The 13,023-nt window shown below is 45.2% G+C and overlaps 1 long non-coding RNA gene and 1 pseudogene across 1 annotated transcript; one reads left to right on the top strand and one right to left on the bottom strand.

Moving 5' to 3' along the window:
- Positions 1-758: 758 nt before the first annotated feature.
- Positions 759-3,776, bottom strand: LOC125938184 (acyl carrier protein, mitochondrial-like; annotated as a pseudogene).
- Positions 3,777-5,529: 1,753 nt separating this feature from the next.
- Positions 5,530-12,613, top strand: LOC125938360 (uncharacterized). Its single transcript, XR_007462684.1, has 3 exons — positions 5,530-5,985; positions 6,205-6,331; positions 11,961-12,613. It is a non-coding gene; the product is annotated as an uncharacterized LOC125938360 (long non-coding RNA).
- Positions 12,614-13,023: the final 410 nt, after the last annotated feature.

Consider the following 13,023-nt stretch of genomic DNA (forward strand, 5'->3'; position numbering starts at 1 on the left):
CCAGGGTTCCTCATGGGAAATGATGACAGGTTTCCAAGTTTTGTTTTTTTTTTTAACGTTTATTTATTTTTGAGACAGAGAGAGACCGAGCATGAACGGGGGAGGGTCAGAGAGAGGGAGACACAGAATCTGAAACAGGCTCCAGGCTCTGAGCTGTCAGCACAGAGCCGGACGCGGGGCTCGAACTCACGGACCGTGAGATCATGACCTGAGCCGAAGTCGGCCGCTTAACCAACTGAGCCACCCAGGCGCCCCCAGGTTTCCAAGTTTCAAAGGAACCCCTGGGCCCCTTCATTCTTGGTCACCAGCCAATTCAGGCATCTGACAGGCGGTTTGTTGCTCTGTCTCTTCAAGATACCTTGTGAGCTTGGGGCATTCCTCTTTCCAATGGCCCTCTTCTTTGCAATAGGCACACTGTTGAAGCCCCAAATTGGGGCATCCTTTAGGGTCCAAGGAACTCAAATTTCTTCTCTGGGGTAGACCTCGACCTGTTCCGTGGTCCTCAGTCTGGTCTTGGCTTCCCTTGAATTAGGGCAACAGCCAGCAAGGTAGCCTGCTATTTCATTTTCTAATGCTCTTTTCTTTCTTGCACTTGGTCTCTGCTGTTAAAAACTTTAAAGCAACCTCAACCAATTGTGACACAGATATTCCTAATGCATCTCCAGCCTTTGGAGTTTCTTTTGAATGGCTGGGGCATTTTGCCCAAAAAACATCATATTGAATGTTTTCAAAAATTCTTTTTTTTTGTTTTGTTTTTTTTTGTTTTATAGATTTATTTTCAAAGGGCAAAACAGGCAATTTAAATACAAGTCTAAACAGAATTACTCTGTCAAAGGCAGCAATAATGCCAAAATGCGTTCTCACTTCCAGACACTTGCCAGCATCTTCTGAGTCTTCTCTCAGTGAAAAAACGGGGTCTGATATTTTATTCATAAACATCCTTCTCATCTGCAATGTAATCTACGATTTCTTGTGGACACATTAACTTCTCAGCATCTGTATCAGGGATTTCAAACCCAAATTCGTTCTCCATGGCCATGATAATCTCCACTGGGTCCAAACTGTCTAAGCCCAGGTCTTTCATAAAGTGGGAATTTACCAAGAACTTTTCAGGGTCGATCTTGTCATAGAGTTTCAGATGTAAAGAACACGGTCCTTGATTTCCCTCTAATGTCAAAGTGGGCGCATCACTCTACTGGCGGCACAACTGTGTTATTGGAACCTGTGTGAGCACTGAGGCAGGGCATCAAGGCAGGATGCGGAAACCTAGGCCTCCCCTGGGCCCCGGCGGGTACAGGGTGTTGCTGAGCAGCCGGACTGCGGCCAGCATGGGGACCCGGGGCAGCGGCACAAAGGCCACAGGCAGTCGGCGGACACAAGTGGAAAGGACACAGCCGCCATAGCTACGCTGACCCAGGATCTCAAAAATTCTTTCAAGAAAGTCTGAAGGGTCTTCATTCCATTTATGCTTTCTTCCTTTTTTTTTTTTTTAAGTTTATTTATTTATTTTGAGAGAGAGAGAGAGAATGAACTGGGGAGGGGCAGAGAGAGAGAGAGAGAGAGAGAGAGAAAGGGAGGGAGAGAGAATTCTAAGTAGGCTGTGGGTTGTCAGCACAGAGCCCGACACAGGGCTTGATCCTACGACTGAGATCATAACCTGAGCCAAAATTAAGAGTTGGATGCTTAACTGACTGAGCCACCCAGGCACCCCTCTTTTTATTTAAGATTTTATTTTTAAGTAATCTCTACACCCAACGTGGGGCTTGAACTCCCCACGAGATCAAGAGTCACATGCTCCACCGACTGAGCCAGCCAGGTGCCCCCACCTTCTTATACTGTACAAAAACAACTCAAAATGGATTAAAGACCTAAATGTGACACCTGAAACCATAAGACATGAAGAAAACAGAGGCAGTAATTTCTTTGACGTCAGACATAAAAACATTTTTCTAGATATGTTTTCCTCGGGCAAGGGAAACAAAAGTAAAATTAAACTATTGGGACTACACCAAAATAAAAAAAATCTTTTGCACAGAGTAGGGACCCCTTTTCTTAATCCACCTAAAATATCACCGTGATAGTGTTCAAGCTTACCTCAGTCTCCACCTTGATGTTCCAGTTGGGATCCACAGTAGGAGAGGGCAGTATAGCATTAGCTCTTAGGAAGTTATGAGAGTTTTAGCATGTAGCCAGTTAACTTCTTCCCTAGCCTTTCCTAGCATCATGTGGCATTCCTCAGAAATGAGGGAATATTTAACAAATTTTGTACACCTGTCCAAGTGGGGTTGTGGGTGACAAAAATAGATGGGAACAGATTTTCCATCCTCTTGGGGTCATCTCTGTAAGTAGGCATGCTGTTTTTCCAATTAAACAAATTCAGGGGTGCCTGGGTAGCTCAGTCAGTTAAGTGTCCAACACTTGATTTCAGCTCAGGTCATCATCTCACGGTTTGTAAGTTCGAGCCCTGTGTCGGGCTCTGTGCTGAAAGCTCGGAGCCTCCTTGGGATTCTCTGTTTCCCTTTCTCTCTGTCCCTCTCTTTGTGCTCTCCCCTTCTCTCTCTCAAAACAAATAAAGAAACATTAAAAAAAATTTCAAGTGAAGAGTGGACCCAAATCATTCCTATAGGTTATCCCCACCGCACCTAAGCCTCCAATTGGGACTTGCTTTAGCAGATTTTGTCTTCCCTGGGAACGAGTGGCTCCCTGAACAAATTGAGTCAGGGTATGAGAAGGGGAGACCATTCCTACCTGTTGACCCCCTAAGGCTGAGGGTCCTGGTTTAGGGCCCTGTAGGGGCTCAGGCTGTTGGGACTGGGGCTGCTGAGAAGGGACAGTAGCTCCAGTGCCCCCATGGGGTGGAAGAGCTGTACAGGAGTTTAATTCAAGTAATCAATAAATCATCCTCCTCTCCCTGGTGAGGATCAGGCAACACAGTCTTTTTATTGTCACTGGTTTGTTGGAGTAGAATTTTACATCTTCTCTGAGCTGGCTTATTTTGATACAAAAGCAAAAAAAAAGACTTATCTTCCCTTTTACAAAGCAAATCTAATTGCAAGATGGTATTACACTTTGGGGATCCATTAATTGGCTATTTTTTTCCAGAGTCTAATGAATATTGTGGCCAAGCATTGTTGCAAAAGATCATCTTTTTCCTTTTCATAGATTCATAACTAAACATTGTCCAATTTTGGAGAATATAGCCCAAAGGGCTGCATGCAGGGATCAAATTGTCATTTCTTATTTTCCAATTAGAACACAGCCAGTTTAATGCAAAGATACCAAAAGCTGCAGCAACAAATGAGCCAAATGAAGCCAAGAGTACCTCTGTGAACAAAGGTTCTCTAGCTCCACTCTAAAAGTCAGGGCTTCACCAACTGAATCAAATGGCTTCCTAGCCAATCTTTTCTTTTCCACTTGTTTTTGTTTTTGTTTTTGAGGGGGGGGGAGCAGAGGGAGAGAGAGAGAGAGAGAGAGAGAGGGAGAATCTTAAGCAGGCTCCACATCAAGTATAGAGCCCAACACAGGGCTCAATCTCATGACCATCTGCAAGATCATGACCTGAGCCAAAATCAAGACTTGGACACTTAACCACATTGAGCCACCCAGGCACCGACCCCCCACCCCCCACCCCAGTCAACCTTTTCTTAATCAAGCAACAAAAAAAAGGCTATGAGAGCCAAACTAAAACCCCTTATTTGGAGGCCACCAAATGGGAGGAAGAAATAAGAATTTAGTCACTTGTACTGAGGTTACTCACCAAAGAGATATCTGTCCATACTGAAACCAAAAGCTGTTTCCTTTGCCACAAGAGTTAAATTAAGCACCTGAAGGTCAGTGGAGCTGAAGTGGGGTGGGGCCCCCAGAGTAAGGTCTCTAGGACAAAGAGCCTAGGCAGCTGCTTAGACTCACCACCAGACTCCCATTAATAGCTGGGGCCACTGAACCAAGGTCAAAGAGTTCCTGGCTGGCTCACCAAATTTGTGACCAAACCCAAGTTCATAGGACCAATGTGCAGCAGAGCCAATCAACTGAGACATCAAGTATGCAGCAAGGAAAGGGTTTATTCAGGATGAGCTGGAGCTTGAAACTCTTGATCTTAGGATCGTGTGTTCCAGCCCCTGGTTAGGCATCCAGCTTACTTGAAAAAAAAGAAGGAGGAGTTGGAGGAGGAGGGGGAGGGAAGAAGGAGGAGAAGGAGGAGGAGGAGAAGGAGGAGGAGGAGGAGGAGGAGGAGGAGGAGAGGAAGAAGAAGAAGAAGAAGAAGAAGAAGAAGAAGAAGAAGAAAAGAAAAGAAAAGAAAAGAAAAGAAAAGAAAAGAAAAGAAAAGAAAAGAGGCAACCAAAGGAGAAGGGAGGGCAATCCTCAAATTCCTCTTCTCAAAGGGGGAGAGTCAGGGATACTTAAAGGTAAATGAAAAAGGATCTGGGTATAGGGAAAAGGAGCTACATGATTTCAAAATCAGTTAAAGGTAATTATTAAGTAAGGGAAGGATTGAAGTGATTTCATTGGCTGTACCTTCACATATCTTCTGTATGCCTCTTCTATGATCAGAGAATGGCCTCCTTGGTATGATTCGAGGGTGGGGTTTTAGACCCTTCTGTATCAAATATTCATCCATCAGACACAGGTGCATGCTCAAAGAGAAGGCTGGCTGTCTTAACCGGTTCTGGCTGGTTTCTACTGAAACCTTGATTCTGCAAAATAAGGAAACCAACATTTTCTTATTGTTAGGCTAGGCAAGAATGTTATCTCTAGAAACATGGAAGCCGGCTGCATTCTGAGAATAAACAGATTTGAGTAGGAAGTCACCTTTGCATTTATTGGCCCCCTTAATCCTTTGGTAAGATTTGCTGTTAGCTTTCTAACAACCAGCTCAATTCAAATTCAAAACTCCCTGGGTCCATAGGCCAAAACTAACCCGTTGCTCTATTCTTGATACCAAGACCATAAAAATGTCCTCCTTTGAGTGATTATAGAGAGGGACTGTGTAACAAGAGCACGGCCCCTGGGGTGAAAACGGTAACAAGCCTCACAGCACTTCCCTAAGGACAGGCTGAGACCCACTTCGGTGGTGCTATTCAGTGGAAGGCTGGTATTCCTGGGCTCAGTGTGGGTGATTTGATACAGAATGAATAAATAAGCGATGATAATCCAGTCAACGTAGTATTACAACGGGTATCACAGTGTGGGAAGGAGGGGCGAGCGCTTACGTGACAAAATCAAGTAGGAAAATTGGAGATGACAAAAACACAAAAATATTAAACTATATGTAGAAAATTATAGGAATAAAAGTCTCTAAAATGGTAACAGTGGTCATTTCCTTATATTAGGGGTGACACTGCCTTTTTTTTTTTTTTTTTCCTCTTTAGTGGTCCACTAGGAAATACAATGGGGAAAAGTAGTTTTACAGACGATTCGCAGGGCGGCTGGGTGCCTCAGTCCCTTAAGCGGCCAACTTCGCCCCAGGTAATGGTCTCACGGTTTCTGGGTCGGAGCCCCGCATCTGGTTCTGTGCTGACAACCCCAGAGACCGGAGCCTGGAGCCCGCTTTGGCTTCCGTGTCTCCCTCTCCCTCTCTCTCTCAAAAATAAATAAACATCGAAAAATAAATAAATAAATAAATAAATAAAAAAATAAAAAAAAAAAAAAAAAAGATGATTCGCGTGAAACATGAAGAGTGAGGGGACCAAGCCTCGCAGAATCGCCGAGGCCCGGGTCGCCATGTTTCCGGTCCAAGCCGGGACCGGCGCTCCAAGCGAGCTACGGAGCGGCCCACCGAGACGCAAGGTCCTCCGCGCAGCCTAGAGAGGGCACGAAGTTGCCTAGGGGCGGGGCCCGAGGCTCCGGCGGACGCGTGGAGGGCTGGGCGCGCGGAGTTTTGCTGCTCTACTGAGTGTGGGGCGGAAGCTTGTTGCTGAGGGCGGAAGTTTGTTGCTGAGGGCGGACGGTGTGTACTTTACTTTTCTGTTATCCCCAGCGCCCAAGGTGAGTGGGTGCAGGTCCCGAGCCCCCTCGCGGGGGTCCACTTCGGCATTGTCTCTCCCCCTACCCGGGGTCGTCGGGCCCTGCCACTCTCGGTGCCCCCCCGACCGCCTCTTCTCAGCGCGTCTCTCCCCCGCTTCTCAAGTTCCCAGCCCTGCTTCTCCTTCGAGGAGCAGGTGCTGGGATGACCCCGGACCATAGTGCACAAACCTCCTGTTGCAGGGGCCGGTGACCTTCGATGATGTGGACGTGGGCTTCGGAAACGAAGAGTGGAATCGCCTGGACTGCACCCAGAAGGCTCTTTACACGGACTGATGCTGAAGAATTAAGGGAAACACCAGCGCGCTGAGTAAGGACTTCCTGTGACCCGACTGGTCTGACTGGAAGGCTTAACTGCAGTTTCTCACTAACTGTGGCTCCGTCTTTCTCCACATTTCCCCGCTCGTGTGTGGTGGAACGCTTCAGGGTCTGGAGAGCCTCCAGGGCTTCACACCTTCCGAATAGCTGAGCTCAAGCTTCTTCTGTTTTGGGTTTTGGTTTTAGTCAGTATTTATTTATTTCTAATTTATAGTATTTATGTTTATGCCAGACGGAAGGCTTGAAATGTCCCTTATTGGTATGCCAAGCCCTCTTTTGATGCAAGTGTTTCTGGATGGAGCTGTACAGGTCCTAATTCCCAGTGTTTTTGACAGAGAGAGCCTTGACGTGCTGCTGGGCCCTGAGGCAAGAGATTCCTTTTTCTTTCTTTCTTTCTTTCTGTCTTTCTGTCTTTCTGTCTTTCTTCTCTTTTTTCTTTTCTTTTCTCTCCTCTCTCTCTCTTTCTTTTCTTTTCTTTTCTTTTCTTTTCTTTTCTTTTCTTGTCTTGTCTTGTCTTAAGTAAAATCTACCCCCACCCCCATGTGGGGCTGAAACTCAGGACCCCAAGATTCATTAACATTGCGCAGTTTTCTAAGTGTTCTCAGTTCTTGCCTTTCTCCTGCCTGGAGTTCTGTGTAAGCATTCCCACAGCAGGATCTTAGGCCTGGGACTGACTGGTAGGTATCTAGGGTGAATGCCCACTGCCACTGTCATCTTTCCATCCCAGACACACAAAAAGGAATTGCCCACTGGGCCCATCCACACCTCAGAGTAGGTTCTGTCTGTCGGAGAGAGCATATTCCTCCAGCTTCCCCCAAATATGTGAAATGAGTCTAGTTCCTTTTGTCATTATAACCCTGTATCAGAATGATTTAATTATATTAAATGGGGGGGGGGACATTAAGGTGGAAGACTCCAATCTGGAGTTTGCCAGCCCCCCATATTTTGTTAAAAAAGGAGGCCCCCAGTATAAGTGTTGGAGAAAGTATGTATGAATGGGATGGAGTTGAAATCCACCCTTGATAATGAAAAGTGTGGTAGGAAAGAGATTCCCAGGGGTGCCTGGGTGGCTCAGTTGGTTAAGCATCTGACTTTGGCTCAAGTCATGATCTCACAGCTTGTGAGTTCAAGCCCCGCATTGGGCTCTCTGCTTTCAGTGTAGAGCCTGCTTCAGATCCTCTGTCCCCTCTCTCTCTGCCCTTCCCCCAAGCTTTCTCTCTTTCTCTCAAAAATTAAAATATTAAAAAGAAAAGAAAAGGGATTCCCAGAATATCACCTAAAAAGGAAAACCAGAAACACAGACCAGGCTTTAACTGCCGGTTCTCTGTATTTCTGTGGTTTTTAGCAGAAAAACCTTTATCTAAGCTTTTTTTTAGGTTAGAGTGGACAGCAAGATAGTGGAAAGCTGGAAAGTCTACAGTTGGTCATGAGAAGAGAGGAAAGAAGGAATCAAATGGAGTATCTAGAGCCAGTGGGAAGGAGCCAAGAGGCAGGAACAGAGGAGGACAGTTAGCTTGACTGCAGCCATGAAATTAGAGGGCTCATCAGCAAAGAATTGCCCTGATATCCTGATTCCTTAACATGCTGACTCTTTTCCCTTGCCTGTGAATAGGATTTTCAGTCTATAAAACTGAAGTGATAAGCCATTTGGAAAGTGGGGAGGTCTTGTGTATCTGGGCTGGATAAAGAACCATAGTGTGGTGTGTGCAGGAAGGCCTTAGGAGCCCCTGTCCTGCTCTGCCTGCAACTTGTACCTGTTACATAGTAATTCTAAAGGCTTTTGAATTCTTTTGTTAAGAATATAGATTCATTCTAGTAAGTTCTCTCCTGGTTTTATTTTATTTTTTTAATTTAATTTTTTTCTAAATTTTTTTTTTGAGAGAGAGAGGGAACGAGAGTGGGAGAGGGACAGAGAGATAGGGAGACAGAGGTTCCGAAGCAGTCTCTGCCCTGTCAGTACAGAGCCTGATGTGGGTCTCCAACTCAGGAACCAACTCATGAACCGTGAGATCATGACCTGAGCTGAAGTTTGACGTTTAACTAACTGAACCACCCAGGCGCCCCTTATTTTATTTAATTAATTAATTAATTAATTTATTTATTTTTAAATTTAATTTTATTTTGTCTTTATCTTACTTATTTATTTTTGGTTTATTTTACTATTACCAATGTTATGCAGCCTTTTCTCCCAGGTCTGAACTCTGGTTCAGAGGTACTGTGAAGGAAGGCTTAAGATGGATTCCTTTCCACCTTCCTCAGTTCCCCGTGGACTTAGGATTTCTAAGTGAGCAGAGTGTAGTAACATTTGCAGGTGTTTGTTTTTTTTTCCTATGTTATTAATCATTTTTTTATTTTTTAAGTAATCTCTATACCCAAAGCGGGGCTCGAACTCACAACCCTGAGATCAAGAGTCACATGCTCTTCTGACTGAGCTGGCCGGGCACCCCTAGCATTTACAGTTTTTATGTGTCCTATTTAGAATCTGCATCTTCATGTTTGCTTGGAAATGGAGGCAGAGTAGAAAACAGGACTTTGGATCTGGATCCCCTCAAATTCTCAGAACCCTCATGTTCAAATAAGTCCCAGTCTGAATCCAGTGGCCCCTCTTTTGAGGTTGGACTGAGAAAAGGTGTCTGGGTGATGGGCAATGGGACCTCCAACCCTGCTTTCTCCCCTCTGTCCCCTTAGTGAAATCATAGGGACCTCTCATCCCAGGGAATAGGAAGAAGACTGGAAAGTTATGCTGACAGGACAGACCATTTTGCCTCTAGAAGATGAAGACCTTTCCTAGTTGCTTGGAGGGCCAGGAGCCCATTCCTGTTCTACTCTCCTGGTTGCTGAGTGAGTGAGCCCTGGTCCTAGTATAGGATTGATGTACTCCCTCCGATCCAGACAGCTGGGGTCACTCCTCTTAGAGATTTGCTGAGGGCAAAAAGAGTAACTTCAACCACCAGACATTTAAGTAGTTAGAGGTTTATTGCTGATAAAATTAATTTAAACATTTGATTGTCAAATTCTATTTGAAAATGAAATCCAATAAGGGATGCCTGAGTGGCTCAGTCGTCCGCTCTCTCTCAAAATAAACAAACATTAAAAAAAAACCAAAACACCGAAATCCAATAAAGCCATTGTTGTTCATTTTTATTTCCATGCTCTTATGAGTAGAGAAGGTTGCTAATAATGATCCTCTCCTGGTTTAAGAATGAAAAATCACACACTTTGTGGTCATGAGTGAGCCAAAAAACCTAGCATATCTATTTAAATAGTGCTACCAAGACTACAAATTAAGTAAGTCCGTCAGAATTACAGACTTTAAAAGTTAAAGACTACTTTCCCAGGATGTGGTAGCAATCTCTGAAGTCCAAGAGTCTTGAAGGACTCCTTAAAAACAACCTTAACAAGAACACTTTTGTGACATTGAATAGTACGTGCTTTTCTGCAGCTGTAGGAGAACAGAGAAATATTTTTTCCTTTGATCTAGCTGAGACTTTTTTCACCAGTAGGTGGGAAGGTCTGTAGTTTCAAAGCCAGACTTGGAATTCTGTTAATTAGTAAAGGAGGAGGGAAAAGAGAGCAAACTTGAGAAGCTAAAAATTCACAACATAGAAAGGAAAAGAGCTGAATAGGATAATTATCAAACAGACCATGGGAATGTAATGTAGTTCTGTTTTCCAGTAGAATCTGGAAGATAGTTGTTAGGTAGAACGCACATGAAATATAAGTCCTAGCTGGTCTCAACCATGGACATGGTCTTGGGCCTGTAATCATGGTCTCCTGTCACTACTGCACTGGTGGCTTCTGAGCCAGTGGCCGACCTATAACCCCTAGAAGGAAAAGGGAACAGGGTGGCTGGTGGGACAGCTCCTGACCCTGCTGTGTCCATGTGGAGCTGCTGCTCAGAGTAGTCCTCTTAGTCTCTCCTCCCTGAGGCTGATGTGGTGTCAGGGATCTAGGGAGGGACCAGTAACTGAGAGATCAACTAATCACTACTGCCTTCTGAAATGCTTTTCAGTATATCAGCTCTGGGACCCAGGGTCCTCATTCTGGCTGTAGAGCCTCTTGGCTTTCAATCCAAGCATTCCAGAAAGGAAGATCCCAAACCTCTGTGGGTAGTAAACCCTTTAAATAAGTCTACTGGGTTATTTACTAGTACACAGTGGTTTGAAGAGAGTGGTTTCTAAATGCCATAAAAGTAGATTGTTTTCAGGGCACCTGGGTGGCTCAGGGTTAAGCATCTGACTTGGGCTTGGGTCATGATCTTGTGGTTCGTGAATTTGAGCCCCGTCTCTGTGCTGACAGCTCAGAGCCTGGAGCCTGCTTTGGATTCTGTGTCTCCCTCTCTCTCTCTGCCCCTCCCCAGCTCGCCCTCTATCTGTCTCTCTCTCAAAAATAAATGAACATTAAAAAAAAAAAGTAGATAGTTTTCAAGTGAAGAGTGGAATTTACCCTAGGCCTTAGGGAACACTATGATTTTAATTGGGTAGCCATATGTCCCAATTTGTTTGAGACATTTCTAGTCAAGACCCAATGTCCTGCTCCAATTTTTTTTTTTTAATGTTTATTTATTCAAAGAGAGAGAGCACGCGAGAGCAATGGAGGGGCAGGAGAGAGGGAAAGAGAGAAGCGCTGTCAGTGCAGAGCCCAACACAGTGCTTGATCTCACAAACTATAAAATCATGATCTGAGCTGAAGTCAATAGTCGACTGAGCCACCCAGGTGCCAGCCCTCTTCCCCCTCCTGCTTTTTTAACAGAGAAAGAACACCAGCAGGGGAGAGGGGCAGAGGGAGAGAGAGTGAGTCTTAAGCAGGCTTTACTCTCAGCATGGAGCCTGATGTGGATCCCAAGAACTGAGTCAAAATCAAGAGTCAACTGACTGAGCTACCCAGGCGCCCTCTGGTGTAATTATTATTTTTAAAGTATATTTATTATTCTTGAGAGAGAGTACATCAGCCAGGGAGGGGCACAGAGAGAGAGAGAGAGAGAGAGAGAGAGGGAGGCACAATCCAAAGCAGGCCCTGAGCTGTCAGCCCAGAGTCCCACGCAGGGCTCAAATCCACAAACCGGGAGATCATGACCTGACCTTAAGTTGGACGCTTAACAGACTGAGCTACCCAGGCACCCCTCTGGTGGAATTATTAATAGCATTCCTTTCCAGTCTCAGAAGTAAGAAGTATCCCCATTGTTGGGGCGCCTGGGTGGCTCAGTCAGTTAAGCGTCCGACTTTGGCTCAGGTCATGATCTCACAGTCTGAGTTCGAGCCCCGCGTCGGGCTCTGTGCTGACAGCTCAGAGCCTGGAGCCTGCTTCAGATTCTGTGCCTTCCTCTCTCTCTGCCCCTCCCCTGTTCATGCTCTGTCTCTCTCTGTCTCAGAAATAAACAAACATTAAAAAAAAAATTAAAAAAAAAAAAAAAAGAAGTATCCCCATTGTGACAATAAATCGTGTGGTCCCTGAAATTCTAGGACAGATTACATTTGGTCCAGTATTAGTTCCTACTCTCTGAATTCCCTCCCTGGTCATTTGGGCTGGAAGCAGTCAGACTAACTTACCTACGGGACCCCTCAACTGTGTAACCCTGGAATCCCTTTCTTTTTCTTTTTTTAAGATTTTTTTTTTTAAAGGAATCTCTCTACACCCAGCGTGGACCTCTCAAAATTCCAAGATCAGAGTTGCATGTGCCACCGACTGAGCCAGCCAGACGTCCCCAACCCTGGAATCCCTTTCTTACCACAGGTTGGTTATACAGTTGGTTTCCGTCATTGATAACAGCGACTGACACGTGAGCATAGAAACTGTTCATTGTTGAGGTGCCTGGCTGGTAGAGCATGTGACTTGATTTTGGGTTCATGAGTTCAAGCCCCGTGTTGTGCATGGAACCTACTTAAACAAACAAACCTGTTCATTGCTGGTGTTTTAACAACATCCTACCTGAGGGAACACTGGCAACTTGAAACCCAGTTGTGAACACCCTGAAGAAAGAGGAGCATTGACTGGGATGGCGTACAACAACCTGTAAATTCCTATCACTTTAAATTGGTCTTTTCTGGGGCGCCTGGGTGGCGCAGTCGGTTAAGCGTCCGACTTCAGCCAGGTCACGATCTCGCGGTCCGTGAGTTCGAGCCCCGCGTCGGGCTCTGGGCTGATGGCTCGGAGCCTGGAGCCTGTTTCCGATTCTGTGTCTCCCTCTCTCTCTGCCCCTCCCCCGTTCATGCTCTGTCTCTCTCTCTGTCCCAAAAATAAATAAAAAACGTTGAAAAAAAAATTAAAAAAAAAAAAAAAATTGGTCTTTTCTGTGGATACTTTAATGCACAAATCAGGGCAGCTACAGGGTAGATGGGGGCTGTTAGGCCAGTGCAGGCTATTTATTTATTTATTATTTAAAAATTAATTTTAAGTTTATTTCTTTTGAGGGAGAGAAAGAGCATGGGAGTGGGGAGGGGCAGAGAGAGAATCCCAATGTGAGGTTTGAACTCACAAACCAGGATGTCATGACCTGAGCCAAAATCGAGAATCAGACGCTCAACTGACTGAGCCAGTCAGGCACCCCTGCAGGCTTTTAAAATAAGTGGAATGGGGCTCCTGGCCGGCTCAGTCGGAGGAGCATGCAGTTCTTTGTCTCAGGGTTGTAAGTTCGAGCCTCATGTTGGCTGTAGAGATTAATAAAATAGGCCAAATTGAGGTACT

Source organism: Panthera uncia, assembly GCF_023721935.1.
Source record: "Panthera uncia isolate 11264 chromosome B2 unlocalized genomic scaffold, Puncia_PCG_1.0 HiC_scaffold_24, whole genome shotgun sequence".
NCBI lineage: Eukaryota > Metazoa > Chordata > Mammalia > Carnivora > Felidae > Panthera > Panthera uncia.